The following is a 17,640-nucleotide window of genomic DNA, read 5'->3' as shown; positions in this document are numbered from 1 at the left end:
CATGGTTCAGCTGCACAGGGGCTTGCTTGTGTCTCGGAGGTGTTCGCTGTCTCTGGAGCTGCCTGCTATCCCCTGTGTGGTCGTTTCCTCTCCAGCGGCCGAGCGGAGCTCTGGATCAGACGTCCATTCCGGAGCTCGCCCCCCCAGCAGGATTAGATACTTTCTGATGTTCTTTTCTTCTAAAACCTTGCACCTTTTAATATAAGTGTTAAGCAGCTAACTGCTAAATTTTGGTGCTACAGGGCTTCCCTTAATTTATGCACCATTAATAGGCCAGCCAACTTATTGTATATCTAAACAAAGCAATCACTGCTTTGAAGCTGGTATCTGGGGACAAATTAGTTTGCTTCCATTTGTTTGATAAGTAAATTTGGCGCTAACTTGTGGGTGGGTATTCTACCAGCCTATTATCCCTTATTTAGTATACTGTATCAGCTGTAATGAACACACCCCAGCATCTGTATATTCAGTTAATCACATGCCCAAATTCCCAAAAGCAATCACAGAGACAGATAAGTAGAAGTGATATTACCCACATTATTACGCACTCTAGCTATATTTACAGTATATACTGTACATACATATTTAATTCTGCCAGATTACATGTGAAATACATATTACAGCACCTAGTAGGCTCCAACCTTTCTATCAACATATCCACACAGAGCATAATATAAGAATGACATTAGGCTTAGGAATGAGTACTATGAAACTTGTCCACTTGTTGTTAGTTTCCTCTATGACCATAAGGGTTACCAATTTCTGTATCTCTTCTAAACTGCCTTTTCTCAAAGGTTCAGATGCCTAATAGATCTTAACTTTACTTTGACATGGACGTCAGTCACAATATCATGGTATATTACATTGAAATTTGAAAACATCTCTCACTTTTCTGGGAGAATTCTTCCACTTTCTGAAACTAAGTAGCTGTCAGGGTCTCCAACATTTTCTTTAAATCAATATTTTCTTATTGAATATTCCACAGAACATAAGTGAAAATACATGTAGAAAAATAGTCACTCAGACATGCACTGCATCAGCTTATTACACGGTCTTGAAGATTATTTTATAACAAAGTCTGTATACAATAGACATGTAAACCAAGGTAAAAAATGTGATATATAAAGTATATCTTTTTAGATCTTTTTAGATCAAGTGTGAGGAACACCACTCCCCTGCCCAGACACCCCAGCTGGGAACACACTGCGCTCAGGAGGAGAGCGGCGACCCCCAGCCCTCTTTTGGGGGTTGTTGTACTGTTTTCATTGTTAGATAAAGTCTAGTGTTAGACTAAGTAGTATATGAAAAAGACATTGGTGTTCAAAAAAGAAAAGTAAGAACTATAAAATATATAAGTATAAAATAATATAAAATAAAATTAGGAAAAAAAAAGAAGAAAAACACAGTCAGATAGTTACTTCCCTTTGGTAGTACAGTATGGTCTACAAGTGATACATTTAGGTCTTATGTTTCATTGTGTACCAATCTACCCATTTTTTCCATATTTTTGGGCTTTACTGTAATTGCTTTGGGTTGATGTATATAACATCTTGTACTCTGCGTGAGTGTTATGCCGCGTACACACGATCAGATTGTCTGGCGTACTTAGTCCACCGAAACACATTTCAGCGGACAATTCGATCGTGTGTGGGCTTCAGCTGACTTTTCCAGCGTGAAGTCCGGCGGACTAAGAGTATTTTTGCACTCCAATCTTCCCGTCGGACTTGGGTTTCAGCGGACAATCCGTTCGTCAGTATGCTAGTACGGCGGACTAAGAATGACGCATGCTCAGAAGCAAGTACGAAAAAGGAAGCTATTGGCTACTGGCTATTGAACTTCCTTTTTCTAGTCCCGTCGTACGTGCTGGACGTCATCACGCTAGCAAACGCCGGACTTTCTGTGTGTCCGTGTGTGGCCAAGTCTGTTTGATAGAAAGTCCGCCGGATTATCCGTCGGATTGTATGTCGGACTAGGTATGCCAGACAATTCGATTGTGTGTATGCGGCATTAGTCGTATTTATTACTTCATGTAGAGACAGGGTTTGTTTTTCGTTTCAATATATTTTTATTTGCATCAATAAAATGTAACAGAGACATTGTAGAAAATACTAAAACACAGCAAAAGGTAATACAGATGTGTAACCATTCATCGTCCTGAATCGCCTAGAGGGTGAACAGGCAATCAATATAATTGGAGAAGAACCATGAGCCCATATAAAGTAAGGGTTATAGGGAGTACAAACTTAAACATCTGGAAAAGTCAATAGCCTCCAACAGACCAGAACTAACTAATACATTTGTGCAGAATCCTAGTAAGAAGAAATGTCCAGGAAGAAGGTAGAGTCCTCCACCACCCCATAAGGGCTCTTGCTGTGGCCGAGAACCCCCCACCCCCCGCCGTAACTCAGATCAGAGAAGACCAGGAACATGCACATCAGAGGTATTGATCTATTCAATGAAACCAAAATAGGAAACCCAAACAAATTGCATCTGGGGGTCCAACATAACTAGTTAGGTGTAAAGGAGCCCAGGTTCCCGGAAACCGAGAACAACAAATTGAGGTCAACATGGTAGCGCAAGGGCAGGTATTGAGTTCAATGGACTTGACCTCGCTCCACAATGAAGCGTCTATTGCAGATTGTACCACTCTAGGCGTCATAGAAGAAAGCTAAAAGTGGGGGAAAAGAAAGGGAACGGAGAAGAGGGAATAAGAAAGAAAAGAAAAGGAAAATAAAGATAAAAAGATGAAGGACAACTACCAGCAGGAGTCGACCGTGGGGGGATAAAATCATATCCAGGGTCTAAATCCTAGCGCAATTATGGGGAAAGGGCTACTCCCACGAAGCTCGCCCAGGGCTCCCAAATGGCCCTGAATTTGTCCGAGCGGTCCAGGAGTACGCTTGCCGACTTTTCTTGGAGCATGATCCAGGACACTTTTCTCTTGGCCAATACAGTGGAAATAGTGGGTTGTTTCCAGGCCTTGGCAAGAGTAAGCTTAGCTCCTAGTAAAATAAAAGTGATGAGGCATTGCGTATTCCTGGAGGCTCCCTCTACAGGGAAATTGAGGAGCGCCACCAGAGGAGACATCTGAACCGGTATGGTAGAGATTTTGGAGATCCAGGTAAAAATCCTGTACCAGAACTGCCGTATTCTAGGGCAAGTCCACCAGGTATGTATCATGTCACCCCGTAGGCCGCAACCCCGGAAACACAGAGGGGAAGTGGATGGAAACATTTTAGCTAATTTCGAAGGAACCAAGTACCATCTTGTTATCACCTTGACACCGGCTTCTATCATACTCGAGTTAAGAAAGCCTTTGAAGGATTTGAGAAAAAGCCCTTGCCATAAGTCAATGTTCCAGGATTGGTTAAGATCCTCTTCCCATGCTAGCATGTAAGTTGTTTTGGAGCGTGTGGAAGAGAGTGCCTTATAAACAACTGAAATCCCCCCCCCTCTGCTCGCTGGACTAACCACACCATGTTTCATATGGAGTCACTTGGGGACCACTAGGAAGATGTCTACATTTTTTGTGCAGGAAATTCGTAATCTGAGTGAAACAAAAGAGTTCAGTAGAGGGCATGTCAAGTTTGCTGATACAATAGGCTTTAGAAACAGGGCCCAAAGGTCTAAGGAAGTGACCTATTCTATACATCCCCTTGTCCAGCCACCATTGAAAGGCTTTAATGTCCCGTCCCGGAGGAAATTCTGGGTTATGAAAGAGGTGGGACAAAGGTTTTAACGGGGAAATAAGGCAACAATTATTTTTTAGACCATCCCAAACTGAAAAGGAGTGGGAAAGAGTTGGGGACAGTATCGGGGGCCTCATTTTTTTGGGGCACCACATAAGTCCAGCGTGTGCCTGGGAACCGCCTGTCTCTCGATCTGTATCCAGTCAGGCTTCTCCCATCTAGAATAGATAGCTGATAACTGTGCCAGCTGGGCTGCTTGGTAGTATAGACGTAAATTTGGGAGACCCAAGCCTCCTTCCGATTTGGATCTGAACAAAATGGATTTAGAGAATCTATGTCCTCCCTTTCCCCAAACAAATTTAACAACTTTAGCTTGAAAACATTCTAAGCGCACCCTGTCTACTGGGATGGGAAGAGCTCTGAAATGATACAGAATATGAGGGAGCAGCGTCATCTTAATGGTGTTGATTCTACCTAGCCAGCCCAGGGACAGCCCAGACCACCTGTTTAGATCCTCCTCCAGTTTGTGGAATAACGGTGGGTAATTAGCTTGATGGAGGAGATCAATCCTGGAGGTTAATTTGATCCCCAGGTATGATATCGTAGTATCACTCCAGGTGAATTTAAAGCTGTCCCTGAGCCTATCCATAAGTGGGCCAGGGATATTAACATTGAGAGCCTGAGATTTATGATAATTGACCCTGAGACCTGATTCTAAACCAAATTCCGTAAGGAGACTGCAAATGTTGGGCAACGAGGTCAGGGGAGACGAGACGAACATCAGAATGTCGTCTGCAAATAAGGCACATTTGTGCTGTTGAGAACCACAGTGAATACCTTGAATATTTGGATTATGCCTAATGGCTATAGCCAAAGATTCGATTGCTATTGCAAAAACCAAAGGGGATAGTGGACAACCTTGTCTGGTACCTCTTGATATGGGGAAAGATTCTGAGTAAAATCCCTGCATACGAACCTGGGCTGTAGGAGACGAGTATAGGGCACGCAAAACATTGAGGAAGGAATCACCAAAACCCCAACGTTGTAATGTTGTAAGAATATATGACCAGTGCACGGAGTCGAACGCTTTTTGGAGATCTAAAGATAAGAGGCAACCCTGCCTGGCAGAATTCCCGTCCCAATTGGAATTAAGAAGCGACACGATGTCTATGGCCCTACGCGTTTGATCAGGGCCCTGTCGTCCCGGAATGAATCCTACTTGATCTTTGTGTATGTATAAACTAATGAAGGAAGCCAGACGGTCCGCAAGGATTTTGGTCAGAATCTTCAAATCATTGTTGATGAGGGAAATCGGTCTATAATTACTGACTGAACTAGCATCTTTATTTGGTTTAGGGAGGACCGTGATATAAGCCTCATTGAGAGAGGAATCAAGACTTCCCCCCCCTACGGAGGTTGTTGAAGAAACGGGCCATGTATGGTGCAAGAGTGGGGGCGAACGCTTTATAGTATGGTATCGAAAAGCCATCCGGTCCAGGGGCCGAATGCATTTTCAAATGTTTAATCACTGCACACACCTCCTCTGCTGAGATGGGCGAATCCAACCTTGCTTTGTGTCTATCCTCTAATGAGGGGATCGGGAGGGTGTCAAGGAATTTGTTGATGTCCGCAGGGGATGGGCTGTGGGTACCACTGTATAATGATGTGTAGAAGTCACGGAATTCGTGCATGATGCGCTGGGGGTTTTGGGACATGGAGCCGCCTTGGATTCTAATTTTAGGGAAGGCCGGGGCTCGGAATTTAGGTGTTAGTCTCTTGGCCAGCATAGAACCAATATTATCGCCCTGATAGTAAAATCTGGCTCTGTTCCAGCGCAACCATTTTTCGGCTTTGGTGGTCAGGGCCAGGTTCAAAGCCAATTTAGCAGCATCCAGTTTGGAGACTGGAACAGAACTTGGGTTCTTTTTATGTTGTTTGGCTAGCTTTGTGTATTCCCTGTCTAAATTATCAATATTAGTTTTGTTGGTTTTGTTAATTTGGGAAGAAATATGAATAAGATGACCCCTAATTACTGCCTTATGGGCTGCCCACAGACAGGTATCATCTATGTCGGGAGTGTCATTAGTAGCAAAGTATTGTAGGATACTTTGTTCAATTTCCTGAGCTCTAGCGGGATCACTCAAAATAGACTCGTTGAGTCTCCAACGTCTACTTGGTCTGTGGCATGCAGGATGAGAGAGAGTCAAGACAACCATTGAGTGATCCGACCAGACCACTTCCTTAATACTAGCCCTTTGAGCAAGAGAAATGGAAGCAGATTCAACAAGAATGTGGTCTATCCGGGAGAAGGAACCGTGAGGGTTAGAATAGTGTGTAAAGTCTCTTAAAGTCGGGTTAACCTCTCTCCAGACATCAACCAGACCTTGCTGGAAAAGCAGCTTGGCTATACGTAAGCTTTGATTAGTGGGTCTAGTCAAGCGTTTGCCCAAGGGGCGTGATGTGTCCAAACCCTGGTCAAACGCGATGTTGGAGTCCCCTCCAAAAATAACTGTACCCTCAAGTAACGGTGTTAAGGTGGAGAGCATACGGTGGAAAAAGGCTAACTGGCCCTTGTTGGGGGCATAGTAAGATACAAAGGAGTATAGTTTACCATCAAGCTCACCCACTAATAACAAAAACCTACCCTCCGCATCCTGGAATTCAGATTTCAGTGTGAATTTGCATCTATTAGAGATAAAGATGCCCACTCCCCTAGTTTTATCCTCTGCATTGGCCAGAAAAAATAGGGGAAATTTGGAGTGTATAAAGGAGGGGTTAAATCTTTTAGGGAAGTGTGTTTCCTGAAGCAGAGCTACATCCACCCCATGTTTGTGTAGATACTGAAATACTTTGCGCCGTTTAAGGGGAGAGTTTAGACCTTGGGAATTGTGGGAAATTATTTTGAGTGGAGTTAGTGGAGGTAAGGTCGCATCAGCCATTGAGCAGAGAGGGAGGACCGCCAGCAAAAACAAAAGCACTTACTCTGCAAAATCCTCTATTTCCAAACCAACTTACATTCCATGGAGGAGGACCCTGATGAGGATAAGCGCTGCTCCGAAAGGTCCCCCTGGCTACTCCTGCAATGATAATGATAAGAGAATAATTAGTACAGATAGAAGGAAGAAAGGGAAGAGGAATGAAGAGAAAGACGGGTGACAAGAGAGTCATCCGTAGAGTGGAGGGGACAGAGTCCTCCACCTGTGAGGACAAATCAATCAAACAACCCAACCCTACTAAAAGTAGGGATAAGGTTTGTCCAGTTACCAGGACCAAAAAGTCCCAGTGAGCCAGACAAATGGGGAGTACATGAGCACCGCCCCAGCAGGAAGGCCTCAACAATTATGGAAAACCATAATACATAGTAAAATAATCTTGAACTTAAACACGGCACCCATAGAGCGATGGCCCTCGTGTCTCCTCCATTGGCAATAAATTGGGATAAACTAAAAATGACATAAGGAAGGAGGACCGTGAGCCCATTATGTAGCAATAATTGTAATACATATGAACAGAACTATATATAACACCTGAAACTTAGGGGAAGCGAAAGTCTCGGATATTTGGCAGGGGAAATGGTGAAAAACAGCAATAAGGGGAGGCAGGGAGAGGGGCCTCCGGGACCACCCCCAGAGCCATCACAGGAGAAAAAAAGAACCAATCTTCTTCACCCTCCCCACCCCCTGAAAAAAATTATTAGGATTAGATGGGGCATTGTAAGCAACAATGGAAAGTCCCATGAGGGTAGCACGGCCTAGATACCCTCCAATGCCCACCGCACCACCTCTGTAGATGGGTGCTAAAATAGAGGACAGAGGAAAGGTCTAGAGTCCAAGGCACAAGTAAGGTGGTAATTACTCCCAGGGAGCATCTGAGAAGTTGCAAAATACTCGAAGGTCCTGTGGTTGATACACTCAGGGGGGACCAGTTTCCTTAGATTTCTTGGATCGTACAGTCTCCCACACTGGAGGTAGGGGGCTGGTGGGCAGTTGTCGTTTAGCTGACTGGAACGTGTTTCCTTGAGGAGTAGGATTTGGACTTTGGCTGATAAGGCCTAGCTGCAGCAGGAGTTTTTCCCCTTCATGTAGGGAACCAAAAGTGTAGGCTTTGCCACGCAACATGAATTTGAGTTGGAAAGGAAAAAGCCACCAGTATTTAATTTCTTTGTCCAGCAAAACTTGAAGCAGGGGTTTCAGGGCTCTTCTTTTTTGGATAGTGGACGGGGATAAGTCTGCAAAGATCTGTAAATGATGCCCTTGGAAAATGATCTTTGGTAGGGATCTTGATTTGCGCATTATTTCCTCTTTGACTGAAAAAAAGTGGGGCTTAACCACAATGTCTCGGGGGAGCCCATCCGCTCTGGGGGGCCTGAGAGCCCTGTGAGCTCTGTCTAGTTCCAGTCGGTGGTGCGGGATATCCGGAATAAGTGTTTTGATGAGAGATGAGACCGTTTCAGGAACATCCTTGTAGGATTCAGGGAGCCCCCTGATCCTAAAATTATACCTTCGATTTCTATTTTCGAGATCGTCAATTTTAGCTTGTGCAGTCTCCAATTGCTCCTGTAGATTCTGTATGCAAGCCGTATTTTGATTGGTCCTAGAAATTGTGGTTTCCAAATTAGATTCCACTATTTCTATGCGGGAGCCAATATTGTGAAGGTCTGCCTTAATATCGCTTGTAATTTTATTCGCTGTTATGTTCAGGAGATCTGCAAATTTTGCAAAGAGATCAGCCACATTCAGATTTTGCGGTAGGCCTGAAGCCTCAGGCTGTAGTGTGTGAGGAGACTGAGGTGGGCCAGCCTCCATTGGTGAGAGTCCCAGGTCTGCTAGGGTATGCTCCAGGAGGGATGCTGTAGAAGCAGGAGAAGTGGCTCCCAGGGGGGGAAGTCAGGCAAGGGGTCTGGTGCCAAAATGGATGGGGATGCAGCATTGTTTGAGTTAGGCAGGCGAGCGGGGCCCGGGCAGCGCGAGGCCGCCGCCATCTTGGCTGAATCTGACAGGGACACTGCGGCGTCAAAAGCGGTCGTTAAATTTCTTCTCACCGCTCCCGCGTACATCGGAGGTGTCCCCGAGGCTTCCGCTCGTTTAGAGGCTTTGTTTCAGGCGAAGATTGCGTCCGAGGGTGCCGGTATAGAGGCCGGAGCTGCTGCGGCGGGACGGAGCTCTCAGACTAAGCGTCCATCTTCGGAGCCTCCGCGCATGCGCCCCCGAGACAGGGTTTGTTGATCTCTTCAATGGCACATTATCGTTAATCGTGCACTCAGACGAATGTGCACGGTTATGGCTCTGTATTCTGGTGGAATTAACTTTATGTCTAAAATAAAATTGCATTTTCCGGTGACATGGGTACTTTAATATTCAAAACTTGTGAAATAACTCCATATACTCCTTTCCAAAAGGGGATTATAGTAGGGCAAGACCAGAGTATATGGTACAATGTTCCCACAGCACCACAGTTCCTCCAGCAGGTATTGGAACTTTGTGGTGAAAATGTAGCTATTCTATGGGGTGTCAGATACCATCTGAAGAGGATGTTTTGCAATAATTCCCATAAGTTTACACTCTTTGTCGCAGCGCACGTGATGTGAAGTGCCTTTTGCCATTATTTCAGGGACTAAAAGGTATCTAAGTCCTTCTCCCAGGCAATCATATGAGTTGTTGTCAAGGGCATATCCTTATTTTTCAGTATATTATAGAACAACGATATACCTTTAATCTTGATGATAGGGTTTGTGTAGTATTGGAATACTCTTCATGGCATCTCAATATTTTATTTTTTTATATATTCTTTATTTTTCGCTTTCATCCTCATACATATCATATTTATACAAACAATACATCCAGTTGCTTATGAGGGTCTCTTTTTTTTTTTTTTCCATCAAATTCCATTTCCCTCTCCCTCCCCCCTCCCTCTTCCCTGGGGCAAAAAAAAGGGAGGGGGGAGGTATGCCCCACTCTTTCCACCTTCTCGGTCACCTCCCTCTCTGTCCCCTTATCCCTCGATTAAAGCACGACAGTCCCCCGTCTCCAAGAATGTCAGCCATTGTTGCCATACCCCATGGCCTTCCCCCTCTGTATCTTGTAATTTATATAACGACTCTTCCATTACCCTGATTTGCTCCACCCTCTTCACCCACTCCGTTATTTTTGGGATCTGTGTAGATTTCCAATAGCATGGGATCAGCGCTTTAGCTGCATTCAGCAGATGCGGGACTATCGTGCTTCTGTATTGCGTTACTCCTAACTCTGTGTCATGAAATAGACACGTCCAAGGACTTTTCTTGATCTTCTTTCGTGTCACCAAGCATATAATTTCTACTATTTTGTCCAAAAAAGGGGTTATTTTAGGGCAGTCCCACCATATATGTTTTAGGGAGCCCTGTTCCGAACAATCCCTCCAACACATTGCCTGCTCTTCCCCTGTAAACCTCTGCATTCTTTGGGGAGTCATATACCATCTCGATATTAATTTATAAGACATTTCCTTCATACGGGATTCTCTTGGAATTAAATGTGTCATTTTAAGTATTTTCATCCTGTGCTCTTCACTCCTAAGTGGTCCTAGTTCCTCTTCCCATTTCCCCAAATATGTCGGTAACTCTGAGTCAGCTTCCCGTCTTAATATTTTATACATTTTCGATACTCTTTTGACTAAGCATTTTCTATCCTTCAGTAAATTCTCAAGTGGTCTTAACCTATCCATTCCCCGTAATGGCTGTGGCAAACTTTGGGTAAAGTGTGATAGTTGAGCGTGTCTCCATTTGTCTAACGGTTTGTGCCCCCACTCTTGTGTGAGTTCCCTATATGTGTATACCCTATTCCCATTGATCACCTCTCCTAATTCTATTTCCTCTTTGCTTGCCCATCTAGTAAAATATAACCGCTCCTCCTTCCCTGGCAAAAAATAATTTGTGTCCAAGAGTGACATTAATGGAGAGTTGTGAGTCCAATTGTGTGTCCTATTACTTTTATCCCATATTTTTAATGTGAATCTAGTTAAAGTGCTCGTGTCTACTCCTAGGTTCCGGTGGTGAGGTGGTATCCATATCATTTTTGTTAAACCCATCCCACTCAATCTAATTTCCAGATCCACCCAACTCTTTTCTTTCTGATTGTGTAACCAATCCGCTACTCTGGATATTATTATTGCCTCATAATATTTTTTAAATTCTGGTAATGCTACTCCTCCCCTTTCTTTTTCCTTCACTAAGACTTTGTATGCAATACGCGGTCTTTTCAGGGACCATATAAATGCCATGACCAAGGATTTTAATTTCCTAAAGAAACTCATTGGGACCGGGACAGGTATCATTTGGAATGTATAATTTACAATTGGCAATATGAACATATTTTTAAAATTTATTCTACCCATCCAAGATACTGCTTTATACCTCATATTTTTCAGTAGCCCTTTAATTTTGTTTAAGAGGGGGATATAATTTGCCTCATAGAGCCTATACATTTGTGCCGTTAATTTTATCCCTAAGTAATTCAATTCTCCCTTACACCACTTGAAGGGTAGGCTTACAGAAAGGGTACTCTGATCTTCCTCGGATAAGTTCAAGTTTAATACTTCTGTCTTCGTCAGGTTTATTTTGAAGTTTGATAGTCTTCCGTAATGATCTAATTCTTTCAGGACCAGCAGGATCAATGTTCTGGGATTTGCTATGTTTAATAATACATCATCTGCAAAAGCAGATACCTTAAAATCTATCCCTCCCATCCGGATTCCTTGAACATCCTGATTCCTACGGATTGCTACCAAGAGGGGTTCCAGGCTCAGCACAAACAGCATCGGTGATAAAGGGCATCCCTGTCTCGTCCCGTTGAATAGCTCAAGGGGACGAGACAGGGACCCGTTCACTCTTATTCTAGCGGTCGGCTGGGTATACAACGCCTTGATCCATCTCATCATTCTTTCACCTAGCCCCATATAGTTTAGGGTCTCGTGCATAAACTCCCAGTCTACTCTATCAAAGGCCTTCTCGGCATCAACTGACAGAAGGACTGTTGGAGTCTTCCCTTTAATTGCCTCCTGGATCAGAATGATAGATTTTAAGGCGTTGTCCCTTCCCTCCCGTCCCTGTACGAATCCCACCTGGTCGGTGTGGACCCATCCAGGGAGGAGTGTTTTCAATCTATCAGCTATTATTTTTGCGTATATTTTTATAACAGTATTCAATAGAGATATCGGGCGATAACTCTCTAGGGCTGCCGGGTCTTTACGCTCCTTCAGGATCAAGGCAATATGGGCAAGAAGTGCCTCTTTGCGAAACCCCTGCCCCTCTCCAACTGCATTAAAGTACTCACAGAGTTTTGGTGCCAAGAGACACCGGAATCTCTTATAGTACAGACTGGAGTATCCATCCGGGCCGGGACTTCCCCCCAGTGGTATTTCCTTAATTGCTCTCTCGACCTCCCTTATGGAGATAGGAGCCTCTAACGCCTCCATCTCCTCACTCATCCCTCTTGGGAAATCAAGGTTCCTAAGATACTCCCATATGACTTCCTTCCTTTTCCCTTCCTTACCACCGCTTCCTCCTATATTATATAGAGTACTATAATAAGTATGAAAATTCTCTGCAATATCGGGGGTGGCGAACTTCAACTCCCCCTTTTTATCTCTGATTTTAAGTATAAAAGTCCTGTTTTTCTGTCCCTTTACTCTTTTTGCCAGCCACTTGCCTGACCTATTCCCCCACTGGTATCTCTCCTTATTTATTCTATGGAACACTGTTCTCCTTTCTTGCTCTAAGTACTCTATCAATTCCCTTTTTTTTTTTGTAAGTCCTGACTCTCCTGGATCCCTCTAGGTCTTGTTTTCCGTTCTAACTCTTCAATCTCACTATATAGTTGAACTTTCCTTTTCTGCCTTTCCTTCTTTTTCCCTGCTCCAATCCCAATCAACCTGCCTCTAATTACTGTTTTATGTGTCTCCCAAAGGGTAGCCCTAGAGATTTCGTCCGACTCATTAATCTCAAAAAAATCCCTCAGTTCCTTTTCAATTTGACTACTCACATCCTGTTCTTGAATGAGGGAATCGTTCATCATCCAGGTTCTTTCTATCCCTTTGTCTTCCTGTATTTCCAGTTGAGCTATTATAGGGGCATGATCTGACAAAGTCGTGGACTTAATTTCCACTTTTTTCAAATGGGTCACTAATTGATGTTCTATAAAAACATAATCCAGTCTTGCAAAGGTTTTATGCACTGCCGAGAAGTGAGTGTAATCGCGCTCTTTTTGGTGACTGATCCTCCAGGAATCTTGAAGCTGGGCGCTTGTCAGTGCTTTATTTACCAACTTATATCTCTGTTCTGACACTCGTATAGCTCCCCCCGAGCTATCCACCCTCGGGTCTAAGCACCAATTCAGATCTTCTGCTAGTACCACTTTGCCATCTCTAAACTCCTCTAATTTTGTTAGCACTTTCCTTAGAAATTTATCTGGGTTTCTATTTGGTGCGTACACGTTTACTATAGTACATTGCATCTCCCCCAATTTCCCTTTTATAAATAAATACCTGCCCTCTGGGTCAGTTAAACGATCCTGAATTTCAAACCTTGATAGCCTATCGAAGCCAATGGCTACTCCTCTTGAATGGGCCGATGGTGAATCCCCATAGTACCAGGATGGGAATTGAGCTGAGGCCAATTTTATACCTGAGTTGTTGGTTAAATATGCCTCCTGTAAGCAAATTACATTCCCCTTCATAAATTGCAATTCTTCATAAATTTTGTACCTTTTGTCAGCGAATAGACTGACAGTTGTTAAACCTATGTCCTGTAATTTGAGGGTGGTTGCGTATGTAACTTGCCAGAGGTTACGTGAGAAGGTTGAAAATTAACAGTGAAAGTGGGCACCCAAAGTTCCATTTGTAATATTAAATGGAGTGGAAAATACCCCTGAGGTGTAAACCTGGGCAGATGCCTTGGAATATAATGCCATAGTTGCAGAAAATATGGTGCCTTGGAATCCAAACTTCTTTAATACTCTGGCAAGTTATATCCCCAATGTATCCGATCAAGCGCCTTCTCTGCATCCAAAGCTAGGAGCAGAGAAGGCATTCCCTTCAGATTTGCGTGGTGTATTATATTAATTAGGCGCCTAGTGGCATCAGTGGTTTGACATTCTTTTGTAAATCCGGATTGATCCGAAAGTATTAGCTGCAGAAGTATGTTCATCAGCCTTAGTGCGAACAGTTTGGCATATAGTTTCAGGTCGTTATTAAGTAATGATATCGACCTGAAATTCTGTGGAAGAGATGGTTCCTTCCCTGGTTTGGGCAGGGTTATTACAGGTGCTTTCAACATTTCTGATGGGAAGGAGGAAGAGGCAGCTGCAGCGTTGAAAATATTGGTTAGGTGGTGTGTTTGAATGTACTTGAATGTTTTGTAGTATTCTCCTATGTATCTTCAGGACCTGGGGACTTGTTTAGTGGTAGCGTATCTATAGCATGAGACACCTCCTCCTGGTTTGTGAAGAGAGAATTAAGGTGCTGTAGTTGTGTTGGGGTTAATTAGGGAAGAGACACTGTCTTAAGAAAGCCCTGTTTACCTCGGGGGTTGGTTGAATGGTATTTGGATCATCTGCCAAGTTGTACAGAGATCCATAATAATGACTAAATGTGTTGTCAATTTTTTGTGGGTGTTGATGTTTATCTTTAGTGATTGGGTGTTGGATGTATGGTATCTTGGTTTTGTACCTGCAGCCCCATAAGCATTGTGCTAGGAGTTTCCCTGCCCTGTTACCATTTCCATACTTGTTAATAGTTAGACATCTAGTAAACGTTTCCACATTTCCTAATAGCAGCAATCGAAGATCATAACAGTGTTGGGATAATTGTTTAGAAATTGAGGGTGTGGGTTTTTGTTTATTACTGTTTTATAATTTGTGAATTTTGTTTGTGAGAGCCTGTATTTGCTGTTGGTGTTGCCTCTTCCTCCTTGCCCCCAGTTTAATAAAGATACCCCTCATGAATGCCTTATGAGCATTCCACAATGTAAACTTATCATCCACAGAATTCACAATATTGCTAAAATATTGCATTAAATGTTGTTCCAATATAACTTTAGTAGGTTTTTCATGTAAAAGTAGCGGGTTAGCTCTCCAGAGAGGAACAGGTTTTTAGGAAAATGAGTCACTGATTGTCAGCACTACACACGCGTGATCTGACCACGTAATATCATTTATGGATACTGCTACAGTTCTGGACAAGGTCCATTGATCAACTAGGAATAGATAAATTTGTGAGTATGGCCTATGTGTTGAAGAAAAAAAAAGTGAAGTATTTTTCCCCTGCATGAAGACATCTGCAGGCGTCGAATACATTTTGCTAATGTATGTTGTTTTGAAGTGTTTGGATTTTTCTGATGAGGGTAGATGTGGAATCAAGGTTTGAGTCTAGGATAAGGTTGAAGACCCCACAGATCACCAGGGCATCTTTTTGGTGAGCCCTTATCTTCCGAAAAGTTTTGCTAATAAAGCGTATTTGGTTGGAATTCGGGGTGTAAAGGTTCACAATAGTGTACGTTGAGGAGTTGATATCGCAAATTAATATTATGAACCGTCCTTGTGGGTCTGCAATCACTTCATGGAGTTGAAATGAGACAGTGTCCCTTATTGCAATAAGAACTCCTCCTTTTTTTTAAATCTGCGTTTGCAGTAAATATATGGGGGAACTGTTTATTTGTGCATTTGGGGGGGGGGCGCAACCGATTAAAATGCATTTCCTGTGCACATAGGACATCGCTTTTGAATTGTTGAGCTTCCTTCCATAATGACTTATGCTTGACAGGGTGATTAAGTCCTTTGGATTTATAGAAAGAAATGTCACCCCCATGTGGAAGTAGGTTTAGATGTTTGACATTCTGTGTTTATGTGAGTTCTTGTGAGCGGAGAGTACCCTCAAGTGGTCAGAGCTGGTATAGATTGTATTGTTAAGTGCTAGTGCAGACCAGAGATTTGTTGTACTCACATTTGGAAGTGCAGGCATCTTTCCAGCCTGGCTGTGCTGGTGAAGTTTCTTTGGAGTTGTTGACCTGGCAGAAACATTAGTGGCTTCATCTGAGAACTGTAAAGTAATCTGTAACTTCTGACTGTGTTGGAAAAATATAAAAAGAAGAAAAATAAAACTGCCTATGAACATAAAAATTTGAACTTTGAATAACATGTTTAAACTTGTCAAGAGAACATTGTGATCCAAGTATGGGTATTGCATACCCCTATGCAGAATTTTGCTGCTCAAGTAGTATCAGGGGGGGTGAGTTTGTGAGTCGAGAGAGGCTACTCTCCCTATAGAAAAGAAGATAATACTTATTAGCTTTCCAGGTATTCAATGCATTTTAGCATTTTTAGCTGTTACCTTTTGCCATCCAGGATCTACATGGGGAATGCTCCTAGAGGAGTCAGGCCTGCTGACAGGCTCTGGAAGTCTCTGCCATTCTTTGAGCAGGGACAGACCGTTTTTCAGGGAGTCTATGGTGAAGGTATGATCCTCTTTGGTATTTGTGATTTTTGTGGGGAAGCCCCATCTGTAGTTGATCGTATGATTCCTGAGGGCTTTGGTATTTGTGGTGAGGCTTCTTCTTTTTTGGAGAGTGTATTGCGATAGATCTGCAAAAAATTGCAGATTTTGATGCTATGGGGGAATATTATCCTTAGTACGCATTGCAGACATACATTTTTCTTTTGCATGGTAAAAATGTAACCGTAGTATTACATCCCTAGAGATCTGATCAGGGAGGTATGAAGGTTTAGGCAGGCGATGGATCCTGTCTATGATCACATCTAGATCCATGAGGTCAGGAAGGATTTCTTTAAACAGAGTAGTGGCATACTCATGCAGGTCTCCTTGCTATACAGACTCTGGGATTCCTCTGATTTTTAGATTGTTCCTTCTACTTCTGTCCTCCATGTCAGCCATTTTAGATTTGAGCCCTTCTATTACCTCCTCCTTTTTCATCATGGGCATCTACCGAATCATTCACAGTATCTGTAAACTTCCCCATCTTGTTTTCAATGTGCCCCACTCTGGATTCTACAGTCTGTATCTCCTTGTTGACCTTTTGCATGCAGGACATCATGTCAATTTGGATTGAGCATCTTATGGACAATAACATGTCCTTTAGCACTGTGTCCATAACTGGCTGTGAGTCAGTGCTGGGGCTGACTGTGGGGCTGCATCCACAGCCATCCAGCCGAAATGTGGCTTTAGCTGGGCTTGCAGACTGAGGAGTATTAGGGTAGGATTGCTGGCTGGCTGGGGACCCATTATTTTTGCTGACAGATGTAGAATTAGCAGGGGTGGAGTGTGTGTTGTGGGCCGGGGTGGATGAACGGCCAGTACCATCTTGCCTACCTCCATGTGTCTGCCATGAAACAAAATCCATCAGTTTCTCAGGCTTCCTGAGGTCTTTTCTTTTCCTGGCCATGGTCACCGATGCTGTGGTGTGTAGATCGCTCTGTTTTTGGGTGAAAACCCCCTCTGGAAAGTTGCTATTTGCCTCTGTTTGCCTGTGAGGAGAGAAGCTCAGCTCTCTAACATCCATCTCGCTCTGCAGCTGGCCACGCTCCCCTGGGGTCTCCAACATTTTAACCTCTAGTATACTGTAAGTTTTGATAGGGATAATTTAGAGTTGCTTACCACTGAAAAAGTCTCACAGTCCTTTCACGGTTGTATATGGTTAATATGGTATACCTGGAGAGTCCTTCTATTTATGTGCCTCGTATACCTGGTAGTTGACATCATGGATTTTATTTCTGATCTTAAAGGGGCTCTGTCACTTTTCCAGTAAATTAATTTTTAATGTGGGCACCAAAACTTCTCTTGGGGTAAACATTCTGAATTTAACAAAATGGTTAACAACTGCCTGTCATGGTTATGCAGTGATCTTCCTGTTTGCTTACCTCCCCTCATGCGTTCATGCTAAGAGGCCAGCCACTTCCACATGGTG

Source organism: Lithobates pipiens, unplaced genomic scaffold (genome assembly GCF_037356315.1).
Source record: "Lithobates pipiens isolate NorthernLeopardFrog02 unplaced genomic scaffold, aLitPip1_a1.2 Scaffold_19, whole genome shotgun sequence".
Taxonomy (NCBI): Eukaryota; Metazoa; Chordata; class Amphibia; order Anura; family Ranidae; genus Lithobates; species Lithobates pipiens.
Note: the sequence above shows the minus strand (reverse complement) of the source record.